This window comes from Ascaphus truei, chromosome 14 (assembly GCF_040206685.1).
Source record: "Ascaphus truei isolate aAscTru1 chromosome 14, aAscTru1.hap1, whole genome shotgun sequence".
NCBI lineage: Eukaryota > Metazoa > Chordata > Amphibia > Anura > Ascaphidae > Ascaphus > Ascaphus truei.
Window position 1 is genome coordinate 36,205,796 of NC_134496.1, and position 20,520 is coordinate 36,226,315.

The 20,520-nt window shown below is 42.2% G+C and overlaps 1 protein-coding gene across 5 annotated transcripts in view; it reads left to right on the plus strand.

Annotated features, from left to right (window-relative positions):
• The window catches only part of MED12L (mediator complex subunit 12L), a 280,612-nt gene that overhangs the window by 109,917 nt on the left and 150,175 nt on the right, over positions 1–20,520 (plus strand). The window lies entirely within an intron of this gene.

The following is a 20,520-nucleotide window of genomic DNA, read 5'->3' on the forward strand; positions in this document are numbered from 1 at the left end:
GTGTAAAGCGGATGGCACTATGCAGATAATCATATATATCCACACATTGCTGTGACGGAAAGGGGCCCGGGGACCAGCATATTAAAGGGTAAGCCCGGTCTCTGGCCCCTGCCTGTCTCTCCCTGTGATGCATTCTGCCCAAAGACCCCGGAGCTACCTGTTTAATGTCCCTTGTTAGCCCTTGTAACCGTGTATCTTTATTCCTGTGTGCAAATGTATTGATGCAACTGTAAAATGTATTGCTAGGTTCCTCGGACGTGCAGGGGCGGGTAGCTCACTTGCCCGACCTGCATGTCCAGGAAGCCGGGTCTTGCCAGGTGAGAAGGGGGAGGTGCAGCGATGGGGATAAAGGGTAAGGTGGGGATGGGTGGAGATCGGGTCTTGCCGATGTTGGCTCAAAGAGCGGAGCCATTTGCCAACCCAGACACCGAGGCGCCTATTCCAGTGGGGGATACTAAAACGGCCGTGGGAGCCACTGATGGGTTTCATTCCAGTAGGCGGGATTCCTATTGGCCAGTTTGTAATCCTCACTCTTACCTAAGCCTGCCCATTGGGGCCGTCCTGGCTGCCCGGTTAGACTGCCCACCCGGATTGGCCAACACAGGTGGGCCCTCGCACTGTGATTGCTCCCCCGCACAGCATCTGGTCTGTGATTGGTTGCGACCCGCCTCCCATGCTTTCCTATGGAGACGGGGAAACGATGTAAAGGGAGTCCAATCTGAGCTCAGAGGGTCATTCTGCTGACTAAGTGATGTGCTCCAAGGGCTTTGCCGGAGACACCCAGAATGAGGCTTGAGGTTGATCCAAGTGGGAGATTCAAACGTGCTTGTGCCTTGGGGGACTTGGCTACTTACCTGAGATGTGGATAACGAGGCTTGGGCCGATGCGAGCGGGAAATTCAAACCTCCTTTGTGCCCTAGGAGTTGTACTTTTGCCGGAGACTTGGAGAGCAGGACTTTGAGCAGTGTTTTCAAAGGTGCTTGCTTGCGAAGGTACCGAGGTCTGCCCGGCCCCTATCCCAACGAAGTGTGGAAGCACGCGCCAGGTAACCCTTTGTAGTGGCGCCTAGCACCTAGTCAGCTAGGATTCCCTCCGTAATCCCCTGTTTTAGTGAGTATCGCTCCAATCTGTATTTTGTGCTGTGCTTGTTGGCAGGGCGGCGTGATGGCAGTGCAGTTGGTGCCACTGCATTGAGCCTCACGGTTTCAGAGGCCCCGCGCTCTCCCCCTGACAATGAAACTGATTGCCGGGCGGGAGAGCGTGCGGCCTTCCTCCTCCTGCATGGTCCCGCCATCATGGCTCTGCGACGTCCAATGGTGTCATGTTGCCATGCCATGCTGCTTCAGGTTGCCATGACAACGGGAGACCCGATGACGCTATGTTACCGTGACAACGTCATTGGACATCGCAGAGCCATAATGACTTGACTATGCAGGGGGAGATGCCGCCGGAGAAGGTAAGAGCCGGGCCCCCACACGTGCCTGCAACGAGCCCCGCAAACATCCCAGCTGCCCCTGCTTGCTGGCTCCAGCTGGAATAAATACCCTTTATTGAACTGCTTTGTCCTGCCTGGGGCCTGTATCCATGGGGGAAGTGCTGGTCTTCCGTGACAATATCTATATGTAAGAATCTTGTAAGTAATTTAGCATACATGATTAGATAGCTGAATAAATCTTTCCGTACACTATCGGGGTTATTGATTATACTGCGATAGTGCCAATTGGGGCACTGCATGGAAACTACCATTGAAGTCAATGGTAGGTTGCGTGTGATAGTGCCCTGATCTACACTATCGCAGTTTAGTGAATAATCCCCTCAGAAAGGCACCATCAGAAAGTTTGAGGTTTTAGTAAAAACTAGTATAAGCGAAGTTTAGGTTACATTTTTGGTAATTTATCTAAACTGCTGTGTTTTTGCCGTCTGTGTTTCTAGTTAGATTGTAAGCTCTTTGGGGCAGTGTCTTCTTGTGCTTTATGTTGTCATGCACCTGTTGCCCTTATCCGCATTGTTTGTAATGGATTTACCTGTAACTGTTGTAAAGCACTGTGTATATTGTTGGCACTATACTGTATAAATAAAATGACACATAGATGTGTTTGGAGAACTGAAGTTGTACAGTATTTCTCTTTATTAAAGCAGCAATACGAGTTAACTTAATATATATATATATTTTAATTACAGGATTGAAGCAGGGGTCTCCATTGCACCTCAGGGACCTCCTGCTTCCCGAGATACTCACCTCCGTAGTGGTGCAGCTATTCGTGCAGGCAGAGAAACTGTGATCCTTAATCTAATGATGGCATTTAAATGCCCCGTGTCACGTGGGCCAATTGGAAGTTGTGACGTCATCTGGTGTGGCTTCCTAGTGGCCCATGTGACCTGGACCTTTATACTATGCAGAGATACTGCAACCTCCGACATAGGTAAGTCTCTCTGGAAGCAGGGGGTCCCCGGAGCTGACATTAAAGGGGTTCGGCTCCGGATACCCCCTGCTTCAAACCTGGAATGAAAAAATAAATCTCCCCCCCCCCCCTTTTTTTTTTACTTAACCCGTATTGCTGCTTTAACAACCAGTATAGATAAAGAAATATAGGTGCCTTGCCCCCTCTCTCCCATAATCACAAGGAGCATTTAAAGGGGCAGTTCAGGCATTATACTGAACGCATCGTTTGTTTTCACCTTCAGTTTTTATTTCTTACGGCACACTGATTTTTTTTTTAAACATTACGCTATTCCTAAAACATTTACCCAAAACCTAAAGGAATATGGCTGCTAAGACCCCCTCCTTTAGTGATATTACTAGACCTCAAAAAACCTTATCTTAGAAGAGTAAGACGATACATTATTTTCTGATAAGGCCCTTTGTAGTCTGCATGGAAAACACCTCTGTGCTGCCTGGTGGAGTGGCTCAAGTGAGAGACCAGCAGGAGTAAAAAAATAGATAGGAAGAAAAGGAGATGGTGATCTGTTGTAATTACCATCACATGGGGCTCACTTTCATAATTAGTCATATGGGGGTGGGGGTGGGGGGGTGTGAGGAGGAATTGTACTTTTATGCAACCGGTTGTACTGTATGTGGTCATTTCTAGGAGCATGATATCATTTCAGTACTGTCGGCAATCTGGCTTTGTCATTGCAACAAACCACATTTGCCACTCGTGTGTGCATGTCAAGATGATAAATGATGACCATTGGCATTTACTGTCAGTTGCATTGCAATGTGTTGCAGGACCCAATGGAGAGAAAGGGGTTAATCTAAAATCTAAGAGTTGCCAAAACCCTGGAAACACAGAAATAAGTCAATTTGCTGTGCATACTGCAACAGATTAATTCCATGTTTGTCAAACGTCTAAATGCGAACCTAAAAAACTAACAAACGACTCTTAAAAGAGATTACTGGACAATTGTGGTATAGATCAGGGGTGCTCAACTCCAGTTCTCAAGACCCCCCAACAGGTCAGGTTTTCAGGATATTCCAGCATCAGCGCAGGTGGCTCAATCTGAGGCTCAGTTGAAGATTGAGCCTCTGATTGAGCACCTGTGCTGAAGCAGGGATAGTCTGAAAACCTGACCTGTTGGGGGGCTGGGAGGGGGAGGGAGGGGGGTGCTTGAGGCCTGGATTTGAGCACCCCTGGTATAAACTTACACTTGAATCCATATAAGTAGGAGTGCTGAACGTGGGGTTTGAAATGGGTTCACTCACATGAAAGACTGTGGTACTACTACGATCATCCTTATATTCGCGTCACCATCCGGAAATGCAACAGTCTCATCCATCTGGGCCAATTCTTATCATTGATGGTCTTCTACATTTATAGCAGCAGTGACTTCCAACAGTTTTTGAGTCCAATTGAAGAGCGCGAAGCACTTCTAAAAACATTCATCACTATGCCTAGAAATCCTACAAAAGTCATTTGGAAATAAGCCATCAGCTGAAGGAACAAGAGGTCCTTATGGGCACTCTCCAAAAACCTAAACCGTGCAAACCAGTATCACAGGAGTAGTGCAGTTTGAAAAAAGAAAAGGAATAATTGGTAGATGTGCATTATTGACTGTTGAATATTGACTGCTGGGCTTGCTATGTCTATTTCATTTGTGGTAGGGAAAGATGTTGGCGAACATTTAAATTGCAAAGTATCTCATCTTATCTCGCTCATACTACCGATGAGAAACATGTATAAGTTGAACAAACATATACAGTACTTTTCCTGGGGCCAGACCCACTCCCCATAGTCACTGGAAGCATGTAAGGAACTGATTGAATATGGTAGTTAATAAGAGCGTGCAGTATTTTCAGTACAGTGGACATCATCGTTTCAACAAAGTAAACGTACTAATGTGTCTGTCATAATCAGGATTAATAACCCCTGGCATGTTTGGATGTTAGCAGTTCTTAATGATTTATTAGACATGAATTACATTTACATTGTGTAAGATCTGTTAGCTATTCATAATTGTGCCGTTTACTCTGACTTTTCTTATCTGTTCCAAGAAATCTTCTAAAAGCAGCCGACACTGCTAATCCTCTCGTTTCTACATGTATGAAAAAAACCCCTGCCTATCTACACGCCATCATACAGTAGATGCTATTTCACTGCTGCGTTATATTTTTTAAATCTTTTCTGTGTAGAGTGATTTTAGTGGCACGTCGTAAGCAGAATGTTCTTAATAATGGTACAGCTCAACCCCCTTATAACGCTGTGCAGGGGGTCCAAAGAATCAAATTGCGGTATAAGCGGATCGTGTTAGAAATAATGTACAATTGTATGCATTGTACAATAAAGTATTTAATATACCAATAATCGTGTTGTAAAGTATTCATACATACAAAAATTGGGAGCCACGCTTGCATCGCGTTATAAGCGGATTCGCGTTGTAACGGATCGCGTTATAACGGGGTTGAGCTGTATAAATAATATTGTGTGTTCATATACATCTTGACTTTATAGTTGTACATCAGGAATAGTTGTGCGGCCATCTCTGGGATGTGACCCTGTTAGCACAGTTATTTTGCTCTTGGCTACAGAGACAATGCAATGAGAAGAGAATAGAGATTACTGTAACAATGATATTATTGGTATCCAATAAAAGATGGGTAAACGGAGGGGCAGAAGGGGAATGATGTCTGTCATCCGGCTGCAAAGCTGTATGGAGAAGATTTTAATTAAGAGGATTTATTACTAAGCTCTGAATCGTTAATGATTGTTGACTCCTAATGGAGTGTGGGTGTTGTTAACGATGTTTAAACAGAGGAGGTTAGCATATAGACCTTTTATCCGATAATAAAATGTAAAAAAAGAATCGGCTCCGAAAAATGTATATTTTTTTTGTTGTTGAACCTACTTCATGGAATAATGCATATTTTAACGTGAGTTCGATTTTATCGGGAATGAACATAAAAAAAATAGTTAAAGCTGAGAGAGAGGGAGGAAAAAACCCAAACCCTTCTCCAATGCAAAATAATTTATCTGTGGTGATCAACACCCTCTTGACAAGGCTCCCACTGGGGACTGACAGCATCCCAAAATAAATAATTTTGCATTGGAGCAGTGCTGGTTCTGCCTTTTATATATGTTAATAACTTGAACTTTTATATCATATCGCTCGTTTCTCCCAATGGGACTTAAAGCGCGTCACAATTGCAGTATAGGTACGCAGCACATAGGATTGTTACAGACACAGTGCCTGCCCTGATGAGCTTACAATCTATGATTTAGTGCCTGAGGCACAGGGAGATAAAGTGACCTAGGCCAGGTCACAAGGAGCTGACACTGAACAAGGCTCCCCTGATTCAACCTCAGTAACATCATTTACAGAGTCAGTGTATGTACTCATTGAGCCGCTCCTTCTCCCATCTGTACTGTGCACCACCACATAGCCCATTTCGGAGTGTCTTCCCCCCTAAGGACTAGATGCCACATGCCTTTTGAGCTAGTTTATGCCCACATTATCATATTGTTATTAGCATCCCCCCCATACCGACATTTACATCTGCATTTCTTCCACGCACTACACGTTACCATGTCAGTGGATACTGTATAGCATTAGTTTCTCTTATATTGATACCGCATTTGTTTATAGCTTTCCTTGAGTATCTGTAATTAAGTTTTATAACCCTTTTTTTCCACATTTGTATTTATCGTGTCATTACATCACGGAAGTCACCTCATTTGGTTATTTTGCAATGTATATTGTTACTGTACTTAGGGATCACTGGATGTCTGGTTCTCCTTGATAAAGGTTCCCTAGTGAACCAAACCATTGGATCAATAAATACTTGCTAATTTAGTGGAGGACCTATAGATTAGTTTTTGTTAAATATATATATATATATATATATCAATAGTTTAGTGTGTGTGTCTATCTATCTATCTATCTATCTATCTATCTATCTATCTATCTATCTATCTATCTATCTATCTATCTATCTATCTATCTATCTATCATCTATCTCAAAGATGCTGGGTGCACTGAAATACAACAAACTATATAAAAAATATGAGAAAGTATACTTAACGGAGATAGAGGTGCAAGCAGAGGGACAGGGAACACCAAACCAGTCCAGCAAATATACAACAAAATAAAAGGACCCGCAGCACTCTCCAGATGATGAAATAAATGTATTGAAACATTAGGTTTACATTGGTTGACCTGTTTCAATAAATTTATTTCATCATCTGGAGAGTGCTGCGGGTCCTTTTATATATATATATATATATATATATATATATATATATATATATATATATATATATATATATATAAAGTGACAAAAACCCTCCACAGGAAAGCAAATATGCAAATACAACTGTATGCTCATCTGCATGTCTTAGGCAGGTCTGCAACCCCGCCTTTCCCCATTATCACCCAGCATACAGCACTTCCACTGCAGCAAGGGATTCTGGGAAATGACATGCAAATGAGCACACATAGCCTCTCATGCATATCCAGTTAAAATCAACCCCACACTGATGACGCCCATCAAGGTCGAAACAGCTGTCTGTGGGTGGTTTTCTGGGTATGCACCTTAACCCTGGCTGTGCTCAAAGCTGTGACCATGCAGCAAGCTTAAGCCTATAGGGAACCATGTTAAAAATGGTTTTTGAGGCAAAAAGTGACACTGTGTGCTCATTTGCATGTCATTTCCCAGAATCCCTTGCTGCAGTGGAAGTGCTGTATGCTGGGTGATAATGGGGAAAGGCGGGGTTGCAGACCTGCCTAAGACATGCAGATGAGCATACAGTTGTATTTGTATATATATATATATATATATATATATATATATATATATATATATATATATATATATATATATATATAATTTCTCTATATCTATCTCTGGTCACAGCAGCTGGCACACACATATACAGAAAGAACTCCTGATGCTAGTGCCATACAGAATAATAAGGATGATATTACCAGATGATGGTCCAGTAAGGAGAGACAGCGTGTATTTGAGTGTTCAAATACATCACTTTGAAGTATATCCCGAGTGTGCTGTCTCTCCTTACTGGACCATCATCTGGTAATATATATATATATATATATATATATATATATATATATATATATATATCAACTGTAAATATTACTGTATGTTCATTTGCATGTCTTAGACAGGTCTGCAACCCTGTCTTTCCCCATTGTCGCCCAGCCTACAGCGCTTCCACTGCAGCAAGGGATTCTGGGAAATGACATGCAAATGAGCACTCAGTGCCACCTTTTGTCTCAAGCTCGTATTACACAAGCAAATCCTCAAGCCAATGCATGGTGTTTTAAACACAGCTTTTAAACAGAGGCTGGGATGAGATGCAAAGCCATTAAACCCACTCACAGACATGTTTCAACCTTGATGGGTATCATCAGTGTGAGGTTGGTCTTAATGGCTAAGCAGGTTTGAGACTAGACTAGGTAATCACCACTATTATTAAGGTTATGGTGGGTAAAAAAATTGACTATATATATATATATATATATATATATATATATATATATATATATATATAATATGAAAGAACAAAGATTGTAGTGCCAAAGTAGAACTGCGAGTGAAATAAACCTAATTGGTAACTAAAGTGTTTAAAGTTAAATATTGTGAATAATGTGCATAAATTCTATTCAACATATATATCCATAAACAAAATAGTGAAACACAATAAACTTAGTATATTGTAGTGCAAAAGTGTAAAGGAAGAATATATAAAGTCCAACCAGTCCTTTTGATGTTAGTCCATGATTATAGGTAAATAATGCTGATAAGGGGTTCTCCGGCTGCTCTCACATGGGATAAACCACATCCAGGGGTATCTAGAAACAAAAAAAGAGAGAGAGCGCACGCCCCATAGCATAAAACTGTGTATTTAATATTAAAAAGGGGAAGGGAAGGGGGGGGGGGGGGAAGAAACACACTCACAAGAGTAAAATGATATAAAGGCAATTTGTGATAATATCACCACCATCCGGTTTCTTTGCTGCAAAACGTCCGTACTTGTGGGCTCCCTCAGGGCTGCCTGTAGAGATCACAGCTCACCGGATGCCAGGGGTGCCGTTTGCCGACTGGAATCAGTCCTCCGGAGTCCAGACACAATATTTATTTATATACTGTATATCACACATAGTAATGCCCATTCTCATCAGCACATCATGGGTTAAAGAATTGTTCAATTACGGGTTGCTAAGCAACGAACTATAAGTAACGAACTGGCTATAAGTATACAGGACTGCAGTCTATCCACTATCAGCCCTTTGAGAAAGTCGCCCAGTGGTGACGAAACGCGTCAGGGACTCTGATAGCGCGATTAGGTCACTACGACGCTGCGCACGCGCACGAGGCCACATCCAGCGTGGGATTCATACGGCGGCCATTCTTAGTGGAGAGGCGAGTGTCTGGACTCCGGAGGACTGATTCCAGTCGGCAAACGGCACCCCTGGCATCCGGTGAGCTGTGATCTCTACAGGCAGCCCTGAGGGAGCCCACAAGTACGGACGTTTTGCAGCAAAGAAACCGGATGGTGGTGATATTATCACAAATTGCCTTTATATCATTTTACTCTTGTGAGTGTGTTTCTTTCCTTCCCTTCCCCTTTTAAATATTAAATACACAGTTTTATGCTATGGGGCGTGCGCGCTCTCTCTTTTTTTGTTTATATATATATATATATATATATATATATATATATATCCGCCTCCATCCTCCCCCTCAGTCTTCGTTCTCCTCAGCCTCCCCCCTCCTCAGCCTCCCCGCTCCTCCCCGCTCAGCCTCTGTCCTCCTCCCCCCCTCTCCCCCCCCGGCCTCCATCCTCCTCCCGGCACCTATTCCCCGGGGTCTGTCAGCTCCGTTTGCGAGCAGCAGCTGACCGGCTCACCCCCCAGCACAGCAGGCACTCGGCCACGTTCCCCAGTGGCACACTGTCACGGCTATTGCTCCGGACACCGTGGATGACCACAAACCTTCCTCAGGAACACCCCAGGGACACCGTAGCTGTACACACCAGGCGGTGACGTCAGCGGAGGAGACGCTTGGAAATCATTTTGCTGGTATTGAGACCACGAGGACATCAGGAAATCTCCCCGCACCTAACGAACGGACGTCCGGCACCCCACAGCAAGCGGCCATCCCTGGCAAAAGACCCCGTACCACTGCACATGTCCTACTCAAGGACGGTGAGTAGGATTTCAGTTTTTACCATCGGCGGAGCAGCACGGCTTCTCTTAGCACAAGCGCTTGGAAGCCTTAATTTGCAATCATTCATTTATCCAACAGGAGTTCATCTACTGTTTATTAACCCAGTATATGTTTTATATCAATTGTAGACACAATTGTTTTAACCATTAAATGCTCTTTATACCATAACAACCACGTCTTATATTGTCCAAAGGGTAATACACTATTGCGGTGTTTTTTGTTTATGTCTTGTCTCCCTCTCTGAGGTATCCATACAAGAAGAAACTACTGCACAAGACTCTGTTCCATCCATTTTTCCTCAGCGCCACAAGAGGTTATTCTACACACATCATTAGCGATAGCGCTGACCTACCAGAGGTAAAACTTAAACTCGGGTTGTTACATGACCTCCTGATCCAATGCAGTTCTTAAGGAATTCATTAGCCCTGACGGGTATATCAGTTTAAGAGCAGTGATACTGTGAGCTGTGGGATACCCATAGTAAACGCCTTCATTAAGGCGCGTTAGAATTCTCTGATGACGTCAGCCAAGTGGGCGATATTGAGAGTAGTGGTCCATGACACCACATGCTAGGATTAGCCGACAGATGCAGAGAAGTGCCTGCTTCATGCTTTTCACCTTTATATTAATATGTCTTATTGCTCCTCGCCGCTCATGAGGTCTGTCTATAAGAATACGGTGTACTAACACCGGGTACCTTTGACCTCGATTGTGATGCACCCGATTAGCTCAATACGGACCGTGTACATGTCTGCCAGTCTGGCCCCCATGCTGGCGATCGGAGGAGAGCAGCTGTGCGCCGTATGTTAACATGTACCTGACATGTAACGCTTGATTTAACCGTATTGGATGTATGTGCAATACTTATTCTCATCACATTGTCTATTTTAATATAATTTACTACAAAATGAGAGTTGTGCGCTCTCTTTTGTTTCTTATTATCAGCTACACAAGATGTTGCGCCATCTTTTCGGACTGGCAGCAAACTCTCTGGTTGTATGTTAACAAGTCACTATACCACATTAATTATTTAATAATATATTGATATTATTTAATATAATAATTCACAAATATTCACAGATTTTGAAGGGTTTTTCACAATCACAATGTATTCATAATATTTTCCTATTGTAGGATTATAACCACATTGTATATATAATTATCACAATTGTTTGCGCAATTTGTTCATTTTTGTTTTTCGATATCCCACAGCTCACAGGATCACTGCTCCTAAACTGATATACCCATCAGGACTAGTGATTTCCTTACGAATTGCACTGTATCAGGAGGTCATATAACAACCCGAGTTTGTTTTACCTCTGGTAGGTCATCGCTATCGTTAATGAGCCAACATTTATTCTAAGTTCATGATTAATAAAACTTATTTTACTATCTCTATAACCGTAGTCTCCACATCACTTGAAACTGAGGGTTGGAGTGCTCTGTAGACTGGGCTCTTTTTTCTCTCCTTTGGCGGACATTGCTATTTATCCCAGCTGAGCACCACTTTCAGACTTATTTTGTTATGGCTCAATATAGCTGAGCAAGGGTCGTCCTTATACTTTCCCTACCCCTCCTTTGCCTCAATGTTTCCTTTCTTTGTGTGTGCTACAAATATTATGGCAAATGTTATATTTCAAAGGAATAAGAGAATTGCAAAGCATTAGGAAACGTACATTGATCAACTTACTTTCAATAGATGAAGCTGTATTTGTTGTTTTTTTCTTTCTAATACTTTTTACGATGCAGTTGGCAGACTTTCGGAAGATATGCAAGTAGCTGTCTCTGGTTTATCATCTGACAAGAACTTGGACATCAGTGTTTTGGTCTCAACTTGTGAAAATCTAAGCGTTAACTCCGTCTTTTTGTTCACCACTTCCTCAATCTCTTTTGACAACTCCTTCTATTTTCTTTTTTCACAGCTTTTAAGAAAGTAGGTCACCCCTGGCATTGTAACTCTACATTCCCCCATACAATTTAGGTTATTATGTTGGGGTATAGGTGCATGTGCTGGAGGATGGGTATCAGTTTAGGAATATGGGTGCCTGGGTAGGTTTATATGAGGGCGTGATGGTGGTGTTAGGTATATGTGTGGGTGTATGGGTGCCTATGTAGGTTTGTGCATGGGTGCCTATGTAAATGTATGTGGATGTATTGGTGTTAGCAGGTATATAGTTGTCTATGTAATTTTGTGTGGGTACATTGATGTTGGTAGGTATATGTGTGGGTGTATGGGGACCTATATAGATTTGTGTGGGTGTATGGGTGTCGGAGTAGGTAAATGTGTGGGTGTATGGGCGCCTTTGTGATTTCCTATTTAACAAGAAAAAAGTAAATAGCAACAATTGTGATTCAAAATATCATTATATTGTGTGTTTTACTTAGCGCTTTACAGAGACATTTTGCAGACACAGTCCCTGCCCCATGGAGCTTACAATCTATGTTTTTGGTGCCTGAAGCACAGGGAGATAAAAGGACTTACCCATGATCACAAGGAGCCGATACTGGGAATTGAACCATGCTCCCCTGCTTCAAACTCAGTACCAGTCAGTGTCTTTACTCACTTAACCACTGTATGAGAATAAACAACATTTCGGTCCCCTAGGGCAGGGGTGCACAAACTTTCTGCGCTGCGCCCCCCTGCCTGCTCAGCCTCAGTGCTTGTACCCCACCCTTACCTAGGAACCGGCATCAAATGGCGCCGTGGGGTCATGTGACTGCGCGGCTTCATTTGCTGCATCACCCGAAGCCAAGGTAAGTAAGTTACAGAGGCCTCAACCATTCCCTGGCATTTAAGTTAAATGCTTTGGGGAAGAGCATGGGACCTCTAACTGCCGCACCCTCCCAAAAAAATCTCGCGCCCCCCATTTGTGCACTCCTGCCATAGGGGACAATTATCTGGCTGATATTTGCTTTTTTGCTTATTCCAATCTACGTAGTTCACCTAAATCTGGGGGGTAATTATTTGTATTAGTTTTGGAAGGCACATTTACATCATAAACTAGGGGGGTAATTCCATATAAGCCAAAGTAGCCCTTTGGGCCTTTTTTGGGCCTCAAATTCCCCATTGAAGTCTACAGGGGTTTTGGGGGTTGGGGCCATATATAGTACTGAAACACTACAATAGAAGTTCACCAACACGAGCACCCATGCACCCAACACAAGTGTACGCACCCAAGTGAACAAAAAAACATAATATAATATATATAAATATATGTGATAAAAATAGCAAGTGACACGTGCAACATGCAAATCTCACACTTACTGTATAGTGCCTGACAATTATCCTACTTGGAAAGTGCTCAATTATATTGTGTGTGCTAAAATATATTCACTTCTCAAAAACCCAGATGAACCATCTTTGTAGTTCCTGGAGTACTTTTTGTTTGTATTGTGAGGAGCGCTGAATCTCACCGAAAAAACAGAAGAACCAAATATATGGTGTAGTAATTCTAAACTATTTATACACAGTGTTGTTGAAATCTTGAAGATGCCTCACTCACATGGCCATAAAGGGTTAAAAGCAATGATAGACCTAATGAATTATATCTAGAGGTTCACAAAAGTGTGTCTTCTATTCACCACCCCTCCGATATTGGATATAATCAGCTGCACAGGATCAATACTCAAATCAGAACAACAATTGTCCCAGAAAACCAAATAGTACAGATGGTCATGATTTTTACTAAATGGATAATTAAAATATGTGTATCTGAGACTTGGGTTTCCCTGTGAGGGGAAAGATCTCAATTCCACGTCATAGAGACTTAACGCCATTTGTAGGCCGCCTACATTCTCGCAATTCCTGGTTCTGATCTCGTCTGCAATCGGCCACTCAACGCGTTTCACTGGATGCTTTGTCAGGCGTCTGCTATCGGATGTTCAGATAGGCCGCGCATATAGTGCCGGCTACAGCACCGGCGACGGCGCGCAGCGTCAAAGCAGGTAGATGCAATCTGGCGCGACACAGCGACCAAAATTGCTGAAATCAATAGATTTTTATATTTACCGCGACGGCCGCACCACGTGACTGCAATAAGCCAATCACATATTCTACATGACGTCACCGCCCCTTGCAGCCAGCGACATCACAAAAACAGAATTACAACTTTGGCGACGGGTGACGTCACTGGTCGTGTCGCCGTCAGTGTAGCCTGCACTATAAGCTCAGCCATAGGCTGTCTTTTATACAGTACCCCACTACCTTCATTGATTGCCTCTACAGTCGATCTCTATTACAGCGTCTATTATGCCAAAATATCAATATATAAATCTAGCAACACTCACAAATGATTATAGTATCAACAACTGTACAATATTCATAAATTGTTACTTTGTTTTATTCTTCAACAATGTATATAAACATAATTAACAACAATAATGGCATCAATTGTGAGTGTATAGATACAACAGTAGCATATATTGATACATATGAACATACAAAAACATAGCAACATTATCCACCATCCCATATAGAATGTAGAACACAAATATACCGATTTATATCTCACTGCAAATGTGTGTAAAAAAAATAAATATATATTTTAATACAAAAATTATATATTATAGGCAAAAGCTGGTAAATTCCGGGAATAAGAATATTCGAAGAAACATACAGTATACAGTAATATGCAGTGAGGTTAATAAAATAACGGTAAAAAAAACAAACTGAAATTCTTAACATACTTTACCACGTATTAGGCTTGTCAAAGGGTCTTGAGTTGGAAATATGATAATTCATGTTTTATAGCACTGACACTCCCTTTGTTCAATTCTAAATTCATATCTCAAATGCGTGTTTTTTTTTATCCTGAAAGTCCGTTTATTGGAATCTGAATAAGCCCACCTTGTGGGCATGTCCTTAACTCACCCTCATCAATTTCTACTGACTTCTTTAAGACTCGGGGAGAAAATAGTTTTCTTTTGAATTAAAAATGCCCGAGAGTGGAAACATTCTCATAACTTTACCCCCCCAGAGTTCCTTGAATATTCTGACCCACCTCACCGTGTTCGGGTGAGTTTGCTGCAGGCAGAGAGCTTCTTTATTGACCAGTGTTAATGCTAAGTTGGAGAGACAAACGGACATCTGACCTTTGCACCCTCACAATCTTCATTTAATTTGTCTAATCGCAAATGTTACAAAGATATTTGTTATTTTTGTGATTCGTATCAGATCCCTGATATCTTTATGTTTTTAGTAAACTTGGCATCTGTGAAATGTCTTCCTAGCCACACATTCTTTTGTTTAAGTATCACTTGAAGAATGCCTTTTAAAGCATTAAAACATGCACACTGAACAATTTTTTTATTATTATTACAGAATTGAAGCAGGAGGTCTCCAGAGCTGAACTGCATTATTTTCAACTCCGGGGACCCCCTGCTTCCAGAGATACTTACCTCCATAGGGGGTGCCGGTATCTCTGTGGATTTGAAGTGTCCAAAATCATGCACAATGGATGACATTAAGACTTCCTGTTGGCCTGCGGGACATTTAAACATCGCCATTTTGTTAGGTGCACAGTTCCCAAGCTGTAGAGATACCGGCACCCCCTTACGGAGATAAGTATCTGTGGAAGCAGGGGGTCCCTGGAGCTGAAATTAACCCCGTTTAGTTCCGGTGAATCCCTGCTTCAATCCTATAATTAAAATTAAAACATTGTGCAGTGCTGCATCGTTTGCCGCTTTAAAAGGGCTTTTGCTAATTTCCACTGTCAAAAAGTTGGTTTTCATCACCCCACAATCCCAGACTATGTTTGCCCTTAGATAACCCCACTTCTAGACAAACACAGAAAACCAGGCCGGGGTCATGCTGTCTTGACGCCATTAAAACAAGACCGTATATATTTAAGATGTAACTCTGTAACTCAAATTAACCTGTGGTGTGCCAGATTATTAATATACTGAATATTTTATTGGTCTGAAGACAAGTTTCATCAAATTAAAGTTTAACTTTTTGCATATATTTCTTTCTATTTACTGAGGCTGCTACTGTGTATATTTTCTTGTTCTGGTAATTAATGGGTATTTGGATTAAAATATATATTTGTTTATACACACATTTGTACTCAGATATAAAATCAGTGTATTGGTGTTCTACATTCTATATGGTGGATAATGTTGCTAACTGTACACACTCACAATTGATGGAAGTATTGTTAATTATGTTTATACATATGTTTTTGAAGAATATAGCAAAGTAACAATTTATGCATATTGTACAGTTGTTCAAACTATAATCATTTGTGAGTGTAGCTAGATTTATATATTGGTATTTTGGCAAAATAGACACTGAAATAGAGATGGACTCTAGAGGCAATCAATCAATTCAGCCCATCTGAACGTCTGATAGCAGACTCCTTACAAAGCCAACAGTGAAACGCGTTGAGTGGCTGATTGGAGAGGAGGCCAGAGCCGGGAATCGTGAGAACGTAGGTGACATAGACGGTCTACATATGGCGTTACGTCTCTGTGAAGCGGTGGTGAGATCTTTCCCCCGCTAGGGAAACCGAAGTCTCAGATGCTCTCTCTTATGTTTTATATTTTTTTAAGAATTTTAAAAGTGTGAGTGTAAACACGTTTTCCTTATCCATCTTAAAAAATCCAGACCATCTGTACTATTTGGTTTTCTGGAAGAATTGCTGTTCCGATTTTGAGTATTGATCCTGTGCAGCTGATTATATCCAATATCGGAGGGGCGGTGAATAGAGACACACGTTGCAAACCTCTAGACGTAATCCATTGGGTCTAGCATTGCTTTTAACCCTTTATGGTCATGCGAGTGAAGCATCTTCAAGATTTCCACAACACTGTGTATAAAAAGTTTAGAATTACTACACCATATATTTGTTTCTTCTGTTTTTTTGGTCAGATTCAGCGCTTCTCTCAATACAAGACAAGTGTACTCACTCCAGTGACAGAAATAGCCACCTGCACACTTCAATGCATCCATTCATAGCAGCGTTAAATGGTTTGTTACATCTGAAAAAGAACATGTAGGATGTTACAATGGTAATTAATGAGTGTCGATATACACCTCCAGTCCCCTAAGGCACTTTCTTCATGTTTCTGCCTGTACTGTATATATTTTTAACATTTGAAACTATTGGCAGCCTCATGAAAATGTGTTGTATTCCATCAATTTAGTTCGCAAACTAACTTCCTATTATCATTGGGTTGAGTTTTGTTTTTCTTTACGTTTGTTACTTAGAAATACGGAAGTAATGTGAACCAGAATTGCCGTTTGAACAACATAACATGTTCAGAATCCCATGACGATGAGTCAGGCTGACCATGTGGTGAACCAAATTGAGAATTCTGAGAAGAAAAGTTGTGTGTTTTCCAAAAAATCGTATTCGCAGGTACTTTTTACCTCCGATTCTAATGTCTCATCTCTGGCCTCCATGAGAGCTCCACATCCCTCTATTACTTTCTGTCTTGGGAAACCTTTCCAAAGTTTTATCTTCCTACAATCCAGAATTGCTTCTGATCTGGATCGCATGGTATCTGTCTCACCTGACATGTTTGTCAGCCTGTTTTTTTTTTTTTTGGCCAATTCTTTATATATTAGATTTCTTAAAGTAGAAGGCATACAGAAAAAAAAGAAATCAGGAATCCAGTGTTAGTCATTTCCACAGTCTTGTAACATACAGTCAAAGAGACTACATATGTTCAACTTGGTGCTTTGTCTAGGCCCTCTAAAGAGAAGATTAGCAGTTGCTAGACCATATTCCTAAAACCTATCAGATCAAACGAAGTACATTGATACAGTATAGCAGAACGAAAAGGGAAGAAAGGACTGGTCTGTAAATTGTGCGGTCCTAACTTAAGGTAGAAACCAAAGTGGGTGTATCTGTTGGTTTCCGGGCTGCGTGTGAAGGAACCCCTGTATTCCTCCTCTCTGTGGTCTTGTTTCCTGCCCATTGTACCTCAAAGTTGAGGCAATCTGCCTGTTTTTAAAGTATGAAAATGGATTATTACAATGTTATTTACAGTATTTCTAGTCATGTTGATTTTTTTGTTTGGTTTTTTTGCATTGCATATTCAAGACAAAGCAACCATTTCCTGTAACCCTGAGGTGCTTAGTAAGTCAAGTTCCAAGACAAACTGATTTAATGCCATTTCTTCAGATTTGTTGAATGACTCCAATATGAGACTTGTATTTGTGTATATGATTCTTGGAAGCCATAAAAGTAGATTAGAACAAAATACCAAGTTCACTTGAGCACATACTGTAGTTATTATTCTGGGTCGTTTTCACAATTCTTCAGCCAGTGGTCTCTGTGCATATTTCCAGTAACTAGTTTAGATTTCTGCTGACAAGGGCACTTTCCTCACCACAATTCACAGTACAGAGTTGCTGAAGCATTGCAAATTTTTGCGACTGTGGACGGCTGCGTAACATTTTCGTAAAAACGTCCATAATTCGCCAGTTTCGTGAACTTGCGCGAACGTTTTCTGGTAAGGAGATGAAATCTTGTTTTCTAATGGGGGAAACTAGCCCTAGGAACTCGATCTCGATCTAAAATGCTATCCGCATTGCAACAATGGGAACACTTTCAAACCCTTGACATATACAACATATTTGGAACAGGATTTTGTTACGGGTAAAAGTACAGGCATGTCTGTCTTGAAATCACCACAAGTAAAGCTTGGCATAACATTTCATAAAATACATCTGTAACCCAGAATTAAATGAAGACATAACCCAGCCAGCAGTAGGAAACACAACAGGGCCGGCCTACAGGGCAAGGAGAGCCCAACATTCCCTCCTCCTGTCGGCGCCGAGATCCAACTTCTACCTTACTGGAGGGGGGAAGGGAGCTGGAGGAGAGAGCACAGGGCATCCCCTCCTCCAGCTGCTGTCTGGTCGGGCGGAAGTTGGATCCCAGCACTAACAGGAGGAGGTAGAGGAGGAAGCGCGGATCCCCCGCACCGGCAGAGAGAGAGGGTGGGTGTGTGTTCCTTTGTGGAGGAGTCTTAAATTTTCCGCAGCGGGCAGCCTCATGTAGCGTCGCCATGGTGACCGACATCAAATGTGACGCCCCAGCATCTTATGACGCTGCGTTGCCATGGCAATGTGGCGTCACATGCCGCCGTGACATCACGACGCTGCCAGAGGAGGGCTGCTCATCAAGGTAAGTCTTGTTTATTTTTTTACAGAGAGGGCCTCCCTGCCAGTGTGCTGTCTTGGGCCCGACAAAGCCTTAGGCTGCGTCCAGGGTCAGCGCTTATGCGCTGACCCGTGCTGAGGCGCGCTCACGCTCGGCACTGAGCCCCTGCAGCCGCAATGAGAGCGGCTTTAGCAGGGGCTCGTGCATGCTTCCGCACGTCTGCGGAAGCGTGTGTCTTAACAAATGTTAAGTTTTGGAGCTCGCCGGAGCGCAAGGCCGGTCACGTGAGCGGTTTGCCCAATGAGGGCGAACCAGCTCCGTGACGTCATTGGCCCGCCCCCAGACACGCCCACGGACGGCGCGCGCTCTAAGGCCAGGGAAAGCACCGCTTTCCCTGAGCCTCAGCGCGCCTCCGCACGGGCGAAGTGTCTATGCCCGAGGCCTTAGTACTGTATAAGGCTTTTGATACTGTTGATCATGTTATCTTGTTAAACAAGCTTCAGTGCTCTGGAATAGGAGAGCATGCCTTAAATTGGCTTCACTCATACCTATCAAGTAGATTCCAATATTTGTCTATCTCAGGCTTTGACTCCAACCCCTCGGATGTCAAGGCTCTGTTCTGGAGCCCCCACTCTTTTCAGTCTTTATGAATGATCTATCTGCAGCTTGTAAGACAGCTTCAATACACATGTAGTCAGATGACACAATCTTATATGCACACAGCCATAGCCTCACTGACCTTGGATATGTACAGTACATTAAACTAACTGTAACAATGGTATTTGGGACTAAGGCTACATTTCTAAAGCTACCAACGACAGAGCTACAGATCAGAACCAAGTGTAACACAATTCTAGGCCCTGTCACTAGTTTGAAGTATCTGGGAATTTGGCTTTACTCCCACATAACATCTGGGCTGCATATTGATACTCACATCCAACACCTATGCCAAACTAGCTATACTTTGTAGGAACAAATTCTCCCTACATCCGCTGGTCAGAAAGCGCTTTGCACCAGCACTTTGCTGGTAAGAGGCTAATGCAAATGATAGACTATAGGGACATAGTATATGATACAGCACCCCAAACTCACCTTTTCCAACTACAAACCCTCTACAATTCAATGTTTTTTTTGTACTAAAATGTAATTACAACACATATCGCTGCGAAATACTCCAATAACTAGATTTGCTATTTTTTGAGTCCAGACGCAAAGTAATTTTTTTCTGTCTGTTCAATCAGCACATATCCTGCTTCCCAGGGTTCACTAAATGACCGCCTTTCAGTTTCAATCATTCATTCAGTCAGTGTAACGCAGCAGCTACAATGTATTCTTATATTACTAAGGTAACATTATCTACTGTTACAGTTTGCAGCTCAAACTGTTGGGAATACTGGCAATAAATTATCACAAACAGGAAAGTGTTACAAAGATCACTGCTGGGGGAGTGAGCCAATACCTGCTATAGAAATCAAAAGATGCTCAGTATATTAAAACTCATTAAAAATGGCATTAAGAGTTAAATAAAAAAAAAGTAGTACTGTACGTATTATCTAATGCTACAGAACTGATTTATTTAAAAAAAACACACGTAGGATATTTCATGGATTACAGTACAGTACTCCTTTTTCTGTCTCAGAATAAACCGGATGCAAAAATAATCACCACTAGGTGGTGCTATGAGCTTTTCAGTGGTACCCAGAAAACACTGTTCGCCTGTTTTGC